At 32.1% G+C, this 17854-nt stretch overlaps 1 long non-coding RNA gene across 1 annotated transcript in view; it reads left to right on the top strand.

The window, feature by feature from the left end:
* The first annotated feature begins 8705 nt into the window (after positions 1-8705).
* Positions 8706-17854, top strand: part of LOC143253731 (uncharacterized) — a 26372-nt gene continuing 17223 nt past the window's right edge. Inside the window, exon 1 of the long non-coding RNA XR_013029828.1 lies at positions 8706-10172. This is a non-coding gene — a long non-coding RNA (uncharacterized LOC143253731). The remainder of the gene's footprint in view (positions 10173-17854) is intronic.

The following is a 17854-nucleotide window of genomic DNA, read 5'->3' as shown; positions in this document are numbered from 1 at the left end:
GTTGTTTAGAAATAGGAATGTTAAGTGATTCTGACTTGCCATTTAGCCCTTGTGAGCATAGAATACCCATCAATTGAAAATATCGGTATCCAGTCAGACCATGGCTTGTACACTCTTTGATTTATGTATTAAAACTTTTTGTAAAGCGATACATTACGTTGAGTATATGTAGTATGAAAATACGGTATCCTATTTAAATCATAAAAACCTAGAACTTACGAGTCGTGACACCAGGAGGACTCTTCCTCGTCGTAAGGATCTTTTGTTCCTCTTCTTCTCTCTTCTTCGAATGGCTTGTAGACGTGGTGACAACTGAAAGCGTTCTTCAAACCGTTCCAAATCCGCTTCCACAATGGCTTTCTGGGCACGGCAAAGTCACTGTAATAGAAGCAATACTTACATGTGATGAATATGTCATAGTATATTTACAATTATTGTTCAGACAATATGACAGTATGAACAGTATTTCAATAACTACTAAAACTGTCGTGTACCAGTCAAACTGTGGAGTACTGGTATTATACGGAAGTCCTTGATAACAGTGGATATAGCAGATGTAATGGAGTTGACATATTTTTCTCTACTTTTATTCACAAGTTACTATAATATCCACACTAAAGTTACTTAGAATGTAAAATGGTTGGGATTGTGTGTAGAGAGAAACAGCAGTTGATGTTCGTCAAATTATTATTAAATGTACACTTGAATATTTATATGGTGGAATAGATAACGAATTATGGTTATTTCAGGGTCACATAAAACATATCTTACCAAATTTGTCTGCTTGAATCAAAAATACAATAATTAAGGGTCTAAAAGAAATTATAAGTGAAAACGACTCTACAAGACGTTGACGGCAAAGATGATATGACAGGTAGTGTTTAACTAGGTTTAGCCTAGGAGCAAAGGTGCAAAGTATTGAAGAAATACATACATTATGTGAGTAACTATGAAACCTAATTATATCATTGGATTACATACTTTTCATTGCATTTCAAGTTAACAGTTTTTCTGCTTGATAACAGATTATAATCATCAATAGTACACATTCTTATAAAAACATAAGTTCACCATGGTGAGATAAAGACAAATGAGAACAACAGTACATGAACTGTTACGTATTTATCTTAAACCTTTTGTGTCCTATTTGATTAAGAAACTATATGAACATATTTTTTATAGTTTTAAAATGTTTATTCGATACTTAGTCAATGTGATTTGGTTTCTATTAAATTTTGCGCGAAACTATTCACAGGCTATAATACACTAACCAGCAAAAGAAAGACACCTAGTCAACACCAAACAACTTCAACTATTTGTTTACTCATTTTACGAACGAATAGCGAAATTGACCGTCATATTTTCGTTTTTCTTTTTGCTAAATGGGTGTATGTGTTTGGTGTGATGGGAGTTCAAAACAGCATTCCGCAGATTGTGAGTAGAGCGTCCTGGCAACCATTTGAGCTAAGAGTCGGGATGTACTTGAGAATACATACCTTTTGGGTATGTAAACCTCCGGAGGAACTGATGTTTCTTGTTCATCACACATGATGGTAGTGATAGCCGAAGATTCACCTAAAATAAGATAAAAATGCTGATTTCTATAAAACTAAATAATATCTAAACTAGCTTTGATTTGATATCTAGTAAAAAATCTGCTAGAGTAAATAATTAAATTCAAAACACAATAACAGCAGCTTCTACACGAAGTAAATTATGACTTTAATAACTGCATCGTATCGTCCTTTGTATTATTTTAATTTTGCGCAAAGCTACACAAGGGCTATCTGCGCTAGCCGTCCCTAATTTAGCAGTGTAAAACTAGAGTGAAGGCAGCTAGTCATCACCACCCACCGCCAACTCTTGGGCTACTCTTTTACCAACGAATAGTGGGATTGACCCTCACATTATAACGCCCCCACGGCTGAAAGGGCAAGCATGTTTGGTGCGACGAGGATTCGAACCCGTAACCTACAGATTATGAGTCGAACGCCTTAATTCACCTGGCTAGGGCGAGTCTCGTCCTTTGGTGTGGCATCATCATCAGTTCAAACTGTTCGTTATTGTAATTTTAATTTAACGGTTACATTATTTTCTGAGGGATCATCTCATGATATTTGTCTCAATAATTTTGTTTTCCCTATAATGAATTAAACTGAAAGTAATGAACTGAACATATCATCCCTTCATCTTTAGTTAGACTTGCACTCACGAACTCTATTAATAAACTAGATGTTTGGGGAAGAGTTTTCTAACGTGTTTTGTTTCAAGAGCATATAAGAACTAAATGAAGGTTTAAAATATTTTTATTTCTTGTTTACAAGTTCGTATCTCACGCTGTTTTGTATCCTATAAATTATATAATTTTTCTCGTGATTCATGGCACGTACATGTTTTACTGATATCATGGCATTACAAATTGCAATGTTAAGCGTCCCTTATGTTACAACCTGGAGAAACTGATTTCTCTTAGAGCTCACAGAGGATGTCACTGATTGCCCTGAAATAAAAAAACAAAAGCAAGGTATCCTGGTATCATGGTTGGTTTTGTCTGATTTTAAACCTGAAGATAAAATATTTTAAAGCTGTTCTGATTAACAATTTGACTTCTGAGAAATTTTAACTGATATCTTTACGAATTATTCCATGTTATACGAACACAGATATTTAAATACATGTATATAAGATAATAAGGGAACGATTATCTGTTGGTTTTAGGAGGAGAATACTAGAATCACAAACTCCTTATTATATTTTGTTACAACACTGTAACCGCAAAGAAGACTTAGAACTAAATTGCACTACTTAGAAAATGTAGTACTATCCAGAGGTTTAGCCAAAATTATATAATAGGGTTTGTATTAACGTTAAAAAAAAACCCACACAATATATTATAATAACCCTAGCTGTTCTACCGACATACCATTTCATGCTCCTTCTAGTCTTACATTACTAATTTTGGGACGGATAGCGCAGATAGCCCTTGTGTAGCTTTGGTGAAAACATTTCTCTTACAATAAATTCAATTGCAATAAAATACTCTTGTATTTGATCTTGTACATAACCGTGTACTGCTTTGCTGAAGACCATATCTGAACAAGACAGACCAATACTCTTTCGAAAAATGTTGTACGTTCTCCCAAACTAAATCATTTTATTGTGTTTATAGATTATTGTTTACCAACTCATTGTTATATTATCCTAAATTGTTTCTTTACTGAAGCATCAGAAGAAATGTTTCTTGTGCCTTAAGTTACAGGTTTAATTATTATTTTGTTTAACGTGTTGAAAATCGACAAATATCTTATCCTATATTTTAATCGGCAAAATAACATAAAGCAGATTTTAGGTAATACAAAAAGCAACATACAGTTAATAGAAAATACTTAAATTTATAAATATGAGTTTCTACATGGAAGAAATTGTAATGGAGAAATAATACGTGATATAAAATATCGTTTACATTAAGCACGTAGAAGACATTAAAATATTGAATATTTGGTCAGAGCAGAGTATTACAAGAGAAAAACATGATTTAAAATAGTGTGTTAGCCACGAAGTATTAGAGCCAGCGATATCTGGGAACAATTGGAAATAACAAAGAGTAAACAGATTTAATGAATCATGAAACAGAGACGCATGTCTTTGTAAGAATATGTCGAAACTTGTCATAATTGTTTAAAATCTAAAATACGCTTATTAGACACAGTAGGGGAATGTTTATAAATGTTAGAAGTGTAGGAACTCAACACGATGTACACACTCCCTACTTTGGTGTTTAGCCTAGCATAATCAATAGAAGCACGTGAAGGTGATGTTTAAATCTAATGTTCGTTGAGATGTACATCTATAGGATAAGAGTGATGTAAATGATTTCACTTTTTTAATCCTTCATTACCCGATCGTGGTGTCGGTTATAAATTGGTGATTCCACTAAGTATGTGGAATTCTTTGGCTCTGATGTGAGATTCGATTTTTGTCCTATTTTGTCTGTGTATAGTGTATTCCAGTTATCAGATTATTTTATATACTACATAAGGTAACGATAGATCATTCTCACTTAGAATACAGTCCAATATATATTTTTATTTCTTTCCAATCATTCTAAAGAAATATATCTGTTAGATCGCAACACGATGATGAACAAGATTTTCCTTTGTCTTCAATATGTGTGGCCTGTAATAATCATGGTTTGCTTTCAACGTTTTGAACCTCATTAACTAACTTTGGTTTGGTAAGTACCTGGTTAGGTGTACAGATATGTGTCAATTTTCTATTTCCTAGGGTTTCTCTCATGATGATAATGAGCTTTACCTCTGAAACTATTACACCGGTTATTTAAATGTTTTAGATGTAACAGCCAAAGGGGAAACGTATACTGTAACGATTGTTCTCCATTAAATTACTTGAGACTACTCTTTGATTTATTACATACTGGTGGATATGATACTTGTAGTTGTACACGATCTGCACAAATTATACAATTATAGTCCTAATTGCGACATGTAGGTTGTTTAATTAAATGTTTGAACAAAACTCAAGTTCAGTTTGCTTTCGTGAAGATAAGCCAACTGTTTCATTTTTGACTAAGTCACTTGATTTTGTTTAGTGCTTGAAAAGAAACAAGAAGTTTCGTTTTAGAAAGTGGAAATTCATGATTTGAAATAAGTATTTTGATATGAAATATTTTCTCTGCAGATTTCTTTTCTCCGATTCTGAATTGAAATTCCTTGATAAATCATTTTGTGGTAGTTCTGGCAAAGACAATTAACTAAACTTAGGTTGTTTTTTTAATTCCATACTTTCGATGCTTGTATTGAAGTTTTGCAATTGGTGTAAATTTGGTAAGTTGGAGGAAGAAACGGTTTTTTTCTTGGGTGTAGTGTATGATAAAATAAATATTTTAGGAAAACATTTCACAAATTTTAAAAGATTTTGCTAATACTTTTAATACTAGAGAAACAAAAATAGAGATATTTTACCTTTCACTTTGCAGCTTTCCTGGGCATCATTTAAGGTTTTAGGCTTCTTCCCAGTCATTCTGTTTTTGTTATCCTAGTGAAATAAATATATATATTTAACCAAACCTCTGTCTGTCTATAAAGTTAAGATAAAGCTACACAATTGGTTCTCTGCGTTCTGTCTATGACAGGTATCAAAACCAGATCTGTAATGTTGTAAGTCCGTATATATACCGTTTGTCAGTGGGAGTAATATCCAAACTATCGGGGCCTGGCATGGCCTAGCGCGTTAAGGCGTGCGCTTCGTAATCTGAGGGTCGCGGGTTCGGGCCCGAGTCGCGCCAAACATGCTCGCCCTCCCACCCGTGGGGGCGTTATAATGTGACGGTCAATCTCACTATTCGTTGGTAAAAGAGTAGCCCAAGAGTTGGCGGTGGGTGATGATGACTAGCTGCCTTCTCTCTAGTCTTTCACTGCTAAATTAGGGACGGCTAACACAGATAGCCCTCGAGTAGCTTTGTGCGAAATTCTAAAACAAACAAAAACAATCCAAAATATCGAAAAGATTTTATTGTGGATATGAATAAGAAAATACTGTGTTATATGTCTTTTATTTTCTTCTTTATCCGGTTTCGTAACTTTCACTGTTCAAGAAATAGTTACACTGAGAATCTTCGATATTCGTTGTGAGCAGAGCAAAGATAAACAGTTGTGTAAATCTGTGCTTCAATTCAAAATATCAATCATTCAATTAACGTTTGTCGCCTTTTAAATAGCTAGTAGTAAGAGAGCAGAAGAAACTGGTTACGTACAGCCACCGAAAACTGTGAAAAGATACTAAGACAAAAAGATATGAAAAACTAAGTAAAAGTGTGAAGTTATAGCATAAATAAATTGCATTTTGTTATAATAACAATAAAACTATAATTAGAATAACATTTTAATTTAAAAAGGAAAATATACTAAGTGGCTATTGTTTAATAATTAATTTATATATGGATTGTATGATGTGTGTATACATATGGCCAACATATGTATTTATTATAGATTGTTTATGTTTAGTTGAGAAAACGGTATATGCATGTTTTACTTTTGTCGCAGGTGTGTAGTAAAACGGCACGGTTTTGCCATGTGGTTAAAACACCCGAATCGTGATTTAAGAAGCGCGGGTGCGAATCTCCATCACATCAAAGAAGCTCGTTTTTTAAGCGGTGAGGTCATTGTTATGAGACTGTAAGTCTCACTCTTCATTAGTTAAAGAGTATTCAAAGAGTTCTTAATATTTTTTTACAGCGACATTTGATATGAATATTAATATGTATTTGTAATAAATCAACAATGATGTGCTGTTTCTAAAGTCTGCAGCTGGTGCAGCGGGAAGTATTCAGACCTACAACACCAAAATGAGGGTCTGAAATCTCCCTGATGGACTTAACAGATAACCCGATGTGGCTTTGTTGTATGGAAAACACATTTTTAGTGTTTAAGCTTGCTTCGGTAAGTATGAAAAAGAGAACCACAGTTATTAAAATGTTAATATTATTTTTAGCGAAAATGAAATTTATGAATATAATTTACGTTCAATTCAAATTTAGAGCTGACTTCACTTTGTGATAACCGGAAAGAAAATCCGTTAACAACTTAGTCCTACAAAACTTGTAATGTAAGAATGTCCAGGTGGTGAGGGCGTTCGACCCTCTATTCGTTGGTAAAATAGTAACCAAGATTTTGACATATGGTATTTCCCATAATGCACTTATTAATGTTTATCTCAATGTTTCGTTTGTGTTTATGGCATAAAATACGTAAATTTACTCTGAAACTTGATGCAACGAATAGCTGAGTACAAGAGAAAACATGGTGACAAAACAATATAATAACACAGATGGCCTTAACGTCTGTAATAAGTGAAGAGAGAACAGGCATGGAAGTGTTCGAAGTAGTACTCTCACAACACGAGATACACAGCTGTTAAAACATCCGAAGTAATGTTTCCAAAACAAAAACTAAAGATACGGCACATCATGCGATGGAAGGTATGAACATCCAATTCAAATCCTTCCTAAGTTTCAGACACAACCGTTCTTTATTTACAGCTGTTAAAAAAGTTAAGGACAACTATCAGCAGTAGTTGCAACTCTTACGTAACATTCTGAACCGAGAAACAACACCGATTAAGTTAGTTAAAATACCTGGTAGTTAACAGCTTGGAACGTGTTCAGCGACACATTGTGACTCGAACATTGGACCATCAATTAGTGACCCCAACGCTAGCCACTAAATAACACCAAGCACTTCTACCACGTATATTAATTTGTAAGTCTTGTAGAAATTTTGCCTAACTTTTATGACACGATGTAATTAGTACAGGTGTTTTCCTTTTTATAATATTTCCTTCTATACTGAAATTCACAACAATCTCATTGCATATATTGCTTACTTCGCACATTATAATAAAACATATTCTTTCCATTTATTCCAAGTTGCTTTGTGCCTCTGTGTAAGGAAATTCAAATTCTTATTCGGCTTTTAATTACCATCTTGTGTAAAATATATTTAAAAATAAACTAGCAAAAACACTTCGTTTCAGTAAAAGTTTTAACGTTGGGAAGATTCCAAATGCACTTCTTGTTTATCTAGAGTTTTCTCATTTCATTACTATAGACATATTTCTACAAAACAGATTATGCCCCTCAAATTTTTACGTGAAAAGATGAAAAGAATAAAAACCAAAGTACGTCCATATTCACAACTTACAGCCATGATTATCCTTAACTTGTATCCACAAGAGCAGTTGATGGTGTTTTGAGGTACCAAATAAACTGAATAAAAAATTAAATAAAACTGTAAAAAGTACCAACATAACCATCTTCATGAAAATATTTAAAAAGGTGTTTTATTTGTGTTTGTACAGCAAGTTTTAACGACGAAAGGTAAAATTCTCCAATCTTTCGTTTTTCTGTTTAAGAATAGTTTTACTTTTAAATTACAAGTAATGTTTACAAATCTAAATGATCAATTAGTTAAATGTATTGAGTTGGAATGTCTATATCACACCACCACTAAATCACATTTATCAGTATTATATCTGCTTTATACTCACGGTCAACATCTTTGATTAATTTGAATATTTTCACCCAAATCAACACAAAAGACTAGAAACTATGTCTAAAAATTATGAAAAATTAGCCTCTCCAATCGTAATTAACAGAAGCAGTGACTGAGGGTTTTTCGGTTGGAAACAAGTGGTGTACAAGGAACTAACTGCTTATTATTTCGTTTCTGGTTGTAATAGTATATATTTTTCACATTTTAAAGAAATAAAATAGATTTTTCATACATTTGAGTTTGGGTTTAGACAACAAATATAATTAAGCAAAAAAAATACTTCTTAATGATAATTCTGTCATAATATCTTACTTTCTGTTTATAAGATGAAATATCAATATTTGTCAGCCTTCCTAGTACTTAACTAAATTTTTGAAATTCTTTTCCTAACACTAACGTTGCTAAGATACTCTTATAGTAGAATCATTATTGGTTGAATTCTACTAAGTAGCTGTCTAATCAGAGTCGTAGAAAATATTCAGGTATCAATACATATATGTTATTCCCTTTTTAATAAGTGTTTTCCTGCAAGACATTAAAAGAAAAAAAAATGGATAGATATCAACAAAGAATCAGGAGTTCGAATTTCCCCGTATGTTGAATTTTTATATTTGATATGTTGGAGGTAATGAAAAGAATTGTAGGCCATGGGAAAAACATTTGTATAAAGAGGGCAGCACTGAATGAGAAAATAATGTGCGAATAGTCACTTATTCGTCACCAATACAATTTGAGTGTGTTTAAGCAAATTGGAAAAAACTTACGTTAAAATGAAATTCCTGGACCTCAAATTTGAAGACATTTAATGCTCTTTAGTTTAGTTTAGGGGAAATATTTTAGGTTTTCTGGCAATGTAGAAAATCGTTGAGTAAACCTTCACAAAATTTTGTGTAAGCTAATTAAAAAAATATATCAGTGATGTAGGAGTGGGGTGGAATGAACATGGCTTTGTACATATGGTGACATTATGAGGCGCTCAATTTGCAGAAAGTGTAGAGAAAAGCTGTGAAAGAAATTGATAAAGGCATTTAAAGAAACATTCCATAAATTAATTTTATTGGGAATAGTTTTCAGAGTTAAGTGTAGGTGTAAAGTGCACATCAACAGGATTAAATGCTAGGATTACATTAGTGTGTAAGAATGAACAGATTGGTTTGTCTTGTGGAATTAGTTCACTGAAAGGAGTCCCTTGATTAACTTGGCAGTAAAGGAAGCTATAAACAAGGAACAGATAGTCATGAGGGGCAAGGATAAGCTTAATGCTAAAAGAATAAGAGTTTGAGAAAAGTTTAGCACAAAAATAAATATAGAAATAGTTATTAGGGTAGGCTTGTTACTGTTGTAATACTAGAAGTTTGAGATATGGATTTGGTGGCTGGTACACTGGTAGGAATGGAGGATTTTTATGTTATGGAAACAACTGAAACATCGTTAAATGTGTGTGATTTTAATAACAGAAATCTCTGGGTTACAAGCTATTTAAAGTGGACAGAATATTAAAGAGGTTGGGAGGAGAGTCTTTACATGTGGAATGTGAGCGTCATCTCATGGAAGTTAAGATATATCAAATACAATAGAAAGAGATTGAATCTATTTAGGTTTCTATTAGTGGATATAAAGGGAAAAGCTTCTTAGTCTAAATATATTACAGACCATAAATTGATACTGATGAAATTAGTGAGAAACTTTACACTGAGATTAAGATTTCAGCTGTTAATGAAGTTATAATTATGGGTAATTTAAAGTCAAGCATATATAGATGTAGAGTGTTGAAATTTGAACTGTTAGGAACTTAATGTTTTTGAAAACTTTTCATGAAGGTTTTCTTCACCAATTAGCAAAGGAATCTACCAGTAACATTGCCATTTTTGGATATATTCTCAATTTCAAATTAAGAAATGATTAAGAGGATGGAAATTGGGGAACATCTGGGTGCAAATGAACCTTTTTCTATTAGGTTCAGTGTTGTTTTGCTGCATATGGAAATAATGAATTATTATGATATTTTGGTTACAAATTTAAAAAAGTAAATTCTTGTTGCACACCTTGAAAATTGTCTACTGTAAGTTTGGCAGATGAGTTATTTGAAGACGCTGAGAAGATGTAAGTATTTTTTTAAATATGCACAGTAAATGTATTTCTTACAGAAAGAAAATAGTAGCTACAAGTAAAATACCAGGTTCACGCAACAGAGTATAAGAGATAGAATTAAAGCATCATATGTTAGCAAATTTACATTGATTGGTATTATAGGAGACTTAGAATATTATACAAGATAAAGAAAGTTAGTGAAACAGGAAATTGGGACATGAAAATGCATCTTTGAGAAAAGGTTGGTTGACAATGAAAAACTAACTGTAAAGATTTCTTCAGATACATTAAGGGTAAACAAAATTTTAGGATTGGGTAGAACCCTTCAGGGATGATAAAGGAAGGCTTATGTCTGATTATTGTAAAATGTCTTTCTTTGAATATTGGGCAGGTACCAAATTACAAGATAGCTAAGGTAACTCCTGTTTTCTAACTAAGTGATAAAAATTGTCCCAGTAATTATAGATCAGTCACTGTTACATCAGCTAGAGAAAACGTTTGTTAAAAGATACTTTGCAAAGTGATTTAACAGTATTTAGAATTTTATTGAATACTTAACTTGATTTCACTGAGGGAAAATCTTACCATGTAAATTTTTGGACATCCTTTAAAAATGTTATTGTTTATGAAGATGAAGTAAGAGTGCAGATTTTGTGTATCTGGATTTTCCAAAAGCATTTGAGGAGGTGTCATGTGAAAGGCTTGTAAAGAAATTGTCTCAAAAAATATGAGGAATTAGCTTATTGGTTGGAATAATTGGTTAGATAGAAGAAAAATATGAGGAATTAGCTTATTGGTTGGAATAATTGGCTAGATAGATATGAGGAATTAGCTTATTGGTTGGAATAATTGGGTAGATAGATATGAGGAATTAGCTTATTGGTTGGAATAATTGGGTAGATAGAAATGAGGAATTAGCTTATTGGTTGGAATAATTGGCTAGATAGAAGAAAAATATGAGGAATTAGCTTATTGGTTGGAATAATTGGTTAGATAGAAGAAAAATATGAGGAATTAGCTTATTGGTTGGAATAATTGGTTAGATAGAAGAAAAATATGAGGAATTAGCTTATTGGTTGGAATAATTGGTTAGATAGAAGAAAAATATGAGGAATTAGCTTATTGGTTGGAATAATTGGTTAGATAGAAGAAAGCTGGATGTTGTTACAAATGGAGCTCAGTCAAACGGGATTAATGTCACAAGTGGTGTATCTCAAGGTCTTCAGATCTTTGCTTTTTTTTACACCGACGACATAGATGAAGGAATAGTCAATAAATTACTTAAATGTACAGATGATATTAAGTTGTTTGGTGTTGTTAGCTGTGAAGAATATGCTGCTGATTTACATAATATTGATCATATAGTGAGAGTGACAAATAAATAGTAAATGGGTTTTAATTATAATAAATACAAGTAGCACGTGGTTTATCACATGAAACATCTGTGATATATCTAGGTATTTTTAATGCTCCTAGAATTCAGTGAAAATAGGCACTAAGGAGAAGTGTAATATGTGTTCACAAAGGTATAGAAATTGTTATGTGTTAAGGATTGACCAAGAAGAGAACTATGCTGAGAAATGTTTATGTTATCTATAAATGATGCTGTTGAGACCATGAAAGTCACATTAAAGAGAATATTAATTAAATCATTATCTATAGACTGGTAACACTACAGCATGGAGAAAGCAACTTGAAATGTCTAAATTATTTCTCACAAACTTGCCAAGAACAGAATAAGTTCTTATGTGGTATCAATATTGAAAATTTGTTTAAAGATACAAGTAAGAAGGTTGCCAGTTAATTGATGTTATCTATAACAAATGAGAATTAGGAAATGTTCAAAGACAAAACAAAATAAATGTGTGAGATGTACTTTGCACATAGTTGTGTACACTGTTTGGAAGATCATAATAATACCAGTAAGACTGTATAAAAACACGTATTTGAAGATAGAAATTCATTTGAAAAGTTAAAGTCAAGAAAGAAGTTGCTGTTGCCATCTTTCCTGACATCAAATAACACAGTTAAAATATGGTGGAATCAGTATACTGTAAGTGATTTAGTAATGTTATTGGAACCATAAATAAAGAACATTTGGCTAGTTATACTGAGAGAGTTTGCTTATTCTTAGTTATTTATTAAGTTAATTGTAACAGAGAATGAATATTTGCTGTAAAGTTCTTATCAGTGCTACATGTGTAACTACCAACATGACTGCAAAAAGGGATGGGAAATGGAGAAAATCATAAGGTGATGCAATATATTGGAAGAGGATTGATTTATTATTTGCAATTAAACACAGAGTATCATAATGGGCTATCTGTGCTCTGCCTACAACAGGTATTGAAACCCAGTTTTTAACAGTGTGAGTCCCAAGACATGCCACTGGGGAGTCAGGAAGAGGAAGTCTGGTCAGCTGCAACAAAATCATGACCAGCATTATTACAGACTAGAGAGGAGGTGAAGGAAGGGGAAATATACAAATTATAAGAAACATCAAAAATGCTTTTTTATATACATGTGCAATTATGACATATTTTCTTATATTTGCATTAAACATCTATTGATAACTCTTATACAACTTGAAAAAGTATGTGGCTATCTTTATATACTGTTTTACAGCTTTATAAACTTTAGTTTATAAAGGGAGAATAGGGATTGTGAAACATATAGAAACAGGATAAATGACTTAGTGTTGTTGTTTGTGGTTAAGCACTAAACTATACAATAAGCTATATGTGCTCTGCTCACCACAGGTATCAAAACTCAGTTTCTGGTATTATAAGTTCATAGGCATATCGCTGTGTGACCAGGGAGTAGCTTAATGTGAAAATGCAATTGCAAAAATTTAAACAAACAATCTTAAGGTTTGAGATATAGTGCTTACATCATCATCTTAAGCTAAAAATTCCTATTGAACTCTGTTTCTTAAAGCTTTAATATTTAGTAAAATCAACACAAGGATGTGTAGCTTGAGAAAATAATGTTAATACCTTGAAACCTTATTTGTTTCATCACATATTTTCCATTTGCATTTTCACTTTAAATCTTTTTTATGTATTTTTTAATGATCTGTATTCTCCTTTTTCTAAGTTTTCCATAATTTTAATTCTAACATTAATTTGGTTTTACCTGAATGTACCACACATTCAGAGTAGTTCTTAAACGGCATTATAAATTGAGCTTGACCTCTGAAGTTCAGAATTCTAAAGTTGAAAATTCTCTTAATATTAAAGCATGCTTGTGTTGTTGGCATTCTTGCCACTCACGAGTTGTGGTACTCTCCTCTCCTGTCCAGTGGCAATCTTGTATGTTTGGTGTTACTTTGCTACAATCTTGTTCTTTTAGTTGAAGTGTCCTTCATATTTGTTTTATTAAGCTGTTATTGTGGTTCTTATTCAGAAAAAAAGCAATTGAATGTGCTTTCAAGAAAGTCATTGGTCATAAGGAGAAGCTCCTTACAATAACTAATAAAGTAAAAGTGTTGAAATGAGTATTGACTATTTTCATGGGTGTAAACATGAATACTACCACCAGCTACAAAGTATGATTTATGTCAAGATAAACATAGAAGTTCTTTAAGTATTTCACTGAATTTGCTGATGTTTTTAAAAATTTAGTTGTAGGAAGTAGATTAAAATTGTTTATTTTAGAAAAATAATGGATGGTTGAAAATAACATTTCATTGTGTTTTTGTATATGTCTTTTGGGCATTAAATGTTTTGGAACATAATACTAGTATACCTAATTAACCTGCAAAAAAGAAAAATCATTAGAATTTTTATATCGCATATAATTTAAAAACCAGTTTTATAATTTCCTTAGTTAATTGTTATGTAAATGAGTCATGGTTTTAAATGCAAGTCAGTAGTCATTCAGCTTATACCACATATAGTGGTCTCTCATAGTTGTGCATGATTTGAAACTTCTGAAATGAACTAAGTTTAAAGTATTGCACATTTTTCATAATCTTTGGCTATATTTCAATAAAAATTAAGTCAATAAGATGAGAGGATGCTGGCTATTTATAGCAGATAGATGTGAATTTGACAAATTTTTGAGTGTTATTAGCAAATGAAAAAGCACTTCCAGACCAATGATATGGAAACCTTAATCTGAAATACAAGGGAATACCTACCATTTGGCTTGCAGCCCAGCATGACAAGGTGGTTAGGCGGTTAGGGCTCTCGACTCGTAATCTGAAGGTTGTGGATTCGAATTCCCATCGCACCAAAAATGCTCATCCTTTCAGCCATGGGGGTGTTGTAATATGACAGTCAACCCCACTATTTGTTGATAAGAGAGTAGCCCAAAGGTTGGTGGTAGGCGGTAATGACTAACTACCTTCCCTCTAGTCTTACACTGCTAAATTAGGGATAGCTAACAAATATAGCCCTCGTTTAGTTTTGTGAGAAATTCAAAAACACAACAAACAAAGAAGTTTGTCATTGATTTATAATAGAGCACATAAATAAGTAGGTTTCCTAATAATGTTTATAACTTGGTTAAAGAAATTAAACTGAAAAAGTACAAAATAGAAAATCAGTCATTCAATTTACATAATATTGGTCATGTAAATGTGGGCCACAGAACCACAGGTTCAATAGTATTCAAATAAATTTTTGTTTATAAAATGAAAAAACCCTTTTGGCTAATAGATAGCACAGCATGTTATAATATCTAAAATAAAATAAAAATAATATAAATATTATGCTAGATTATTGAATATATAGCTGTGAAATAAAGTATTGTTCGATTTTTAGTTTCTAGACTCTTACTTTAGTGATAAATTATATTTTCGTTTTTGTAATAAGAGTCTGAGGAAGAGCTTAGCATAAAACCTCAAGCACCATTTTAGTAAGAAAGAAAAAATTTTAAGTTTCTTTGAAGTTAAGCATAAAACTATACAATTGGCTCTCTGTGCTCTGCTAACTTGAAGTTTCAAAACCTGGTGTTTAGTATTATAATGCCATAGACATGCCACTGTGCTCCTGGGATGCTTCTTGTCAGAAGTTCATGAAAAGAACTGCTTTCAATAATAAATATTCAATGTATTTACTCCTTGCCCCAAAATAAAACTAATTTAAGCAAACAAAGGTTTTATCCCAGTTTGAAGAATCATAGCATGTGATTACTGATACCCTTTAAAACATCTGAAATACAAAATAATGTAAAATGCACATTAGCTTCAAGTTTTTATTCTTTTGTTGCATACTTCAATTATCCTTAAAACATTTTATAGTAATTATGAATTACACGGTTTAAGCAACAAGAGATGCGTCTTCCTTAAAGGTAAATTGCATTTGGTAAAATATCAGATTTGTGTATAGGCTCAATTAATAAACTCTAAGCCATTGTTTCGAAAGAATCTCTGTTTGTGTCTGTCCTTTTATAACTGGTGAACTGTTGGACAGAATTGTCACAAATTTGGCATTTGAACTGACCTCCTTCACATGTTACCCTCAAGAATCCTTTAAGTCTTTCTGTGCTTTGTATGGGTACATCATCTAGTATTTATGATAAATGATATTGTGAAACAAATATTTACCATATAGCTTAAAAGGATCAATATTTTTCTGGTATGTAAAGCAAGCAACAAAATACTTTTAGATACCTTTCAGTGCTAGTTTATCAAATTACAAGACAAATAGGTGATTTAATATGTAGTCTCCCTCTCTTGTTAATGTATAAGGGCTTTGTGTGAACTCTGTATATGGATTGTCAAGTAACAAACTTATTTTATCAAGCAATCACATTTAGTACAAAAATGAATCTCTTTATACATTGGTTTCTTTGTTTCCTAATTTCACGCAAATGTACAGAAGATCTATCTGTGACAGCTGGCCATAATTTAGTAGTGAAAGACTAGATGGAAGGTAACTAATCATCACCATCCACTAACAACTCTTGGACTAATGTTTTTTACCAATGAATAGTGGGATTTGCTGTCACATAATAACATCCCCATGACTGAAAGAGCGATCGTGTTTGGTGTGACAAGGATTCAAATCTGCAATCTGCAGATGGCGAGTCTAGTTCCCTAACCACCTGACCAGTTGGTTGTAGACAAAAAGTTATTTGTGTGAATATTTGGCTACTGATATTGTGATTTGTATGGTTTTGTGTGTTCATTCCTACCTTGTTTTTTAATTTTTGGTATTGCCATCACCATCTCATTTTTTAGTTTTGTCAAGTGTATTTTATTACTTCTTTCCTGTCTTTCTTAAACAGTCATCAAAATTGGTTGATAAGTAAACATTTTTAAAAAAATAATTCATTGGTAATTTATATTAATATCATATCAGTTTTTTCATTACATTTGTTGAATGACCTTGGACATTGATGCTATATTATACAAAGGCTAAAATCTAATGTATATAAAAGCCAGCATGTATTGAATGTCACACTCAATTTTTTGAAGTAGGATGAGTCATAAAAGTCAAGGTACATTTATACAGATAAAATAGCTCAATTACTGTCTGCCCATTATTGTTTTGGTGACAGGGGTGCAATGGGTCTGTGAGGAATGGGTATGAAGTAAAACAGTGTAAGTGTAGTGAGTGTTGGTATATCAAGAATAGAGTAAAAATCTAGTCTGGACCCTAGTGCATAAAATTGAAAGTAAAAATATAGATTCAACTTTTAATTTCTGAATTAAACTATTTTCTATTAAGCCACCTGTGTTTTCAGTAAAAAACAAACCAGTTTAATCAATAGAGATTTCAAGTTAAAAAATCAACCAACATTTTTCCAGTTTTGTTGTCTGTAAGTTTCATTTTATACTTTCAGTACTAAGAATAACAACATATTAGGTTATACATTTGTTACTAAGTTACATAACATAAAAAACATTGTTGGAATGCAGTGTTACAAAAATGCACTGGCTTTTCCATATATTAGAAGCTCTAGCTAATTTTTTACAAACAATTCTATGAATACCCCACTAATTCATTTCAAGAATTATCCTAATTTTGTTTGGCTCACAATGGAACTAATCAACATTTCACTGTCTCAACTGAACATCTCTGCCTTTTTTTTGGTCAAGTTTGATTTTGCAGAATTTATTTAATTCAGTTAGCTATGAAATTTAAGGTTAGGGTATACTATGGGATGGTAGTACTTGCCCCATCATTACTGACAGGCTATACACTTATAGATTATTGATCATCACTGGTCATTAGCTTGACTTCTTGGGACTTAATATTGAGGAACCTTCAGTAAGGAAAGAACATGAAACATGTATAGCTGTATCACACTATATTCATATTTACACTTTTTTGGCATTGCCATTCATATGTCATTTTATATTAACATAATGTTTTTTATTACCTGTTTTGTGACATTTTACCTCTGACTGGAAGTTAATGTGCTCTATAAATGTGTGTAATGAAATTTAACATCATGTGTATTGATTTCTTTTACTCCTGTTCTTCATACATAATATTCGGGTTGGCTCTCTAAGAATGCTGGTTTTGTAATGAACATAGTATTGAGTGTTCTACATATTACAGTCATCTAATGTTAATCTGTTACTGGCTGGTAATTCCTGTTTCACTCTATACTTAAGCTTTATGAAGAAACTATATATATCTGTAAGATAGTTGACTTCAAGGGGTAATGGTAACATCATTTACACTAGAATTATGTCTAGCTTATCAGTAGCACTACTGCATTTATTGACAGCCTGTTTC

Source organism: Tachypleus tridentatus, chromosome 6 (genome assembly GCF_004210375.1).
Source record: "Tachypleus tridentatus isolate NWPU-2018 chromosome 6, ASM421037v1, whole genome shotgun sequence".
Classification (NCBI taxonomy): Eukaryota; Metazoa; Arthropoda; class Merostomata; order Xiphosura; family Limulidae; genus Tachypleus; species Tachypleus tridentatus.
Note: the sequence above shows the minus strand (reverse complement) of the source record. Positions and strands in the feature narration are given on the sequence as shown.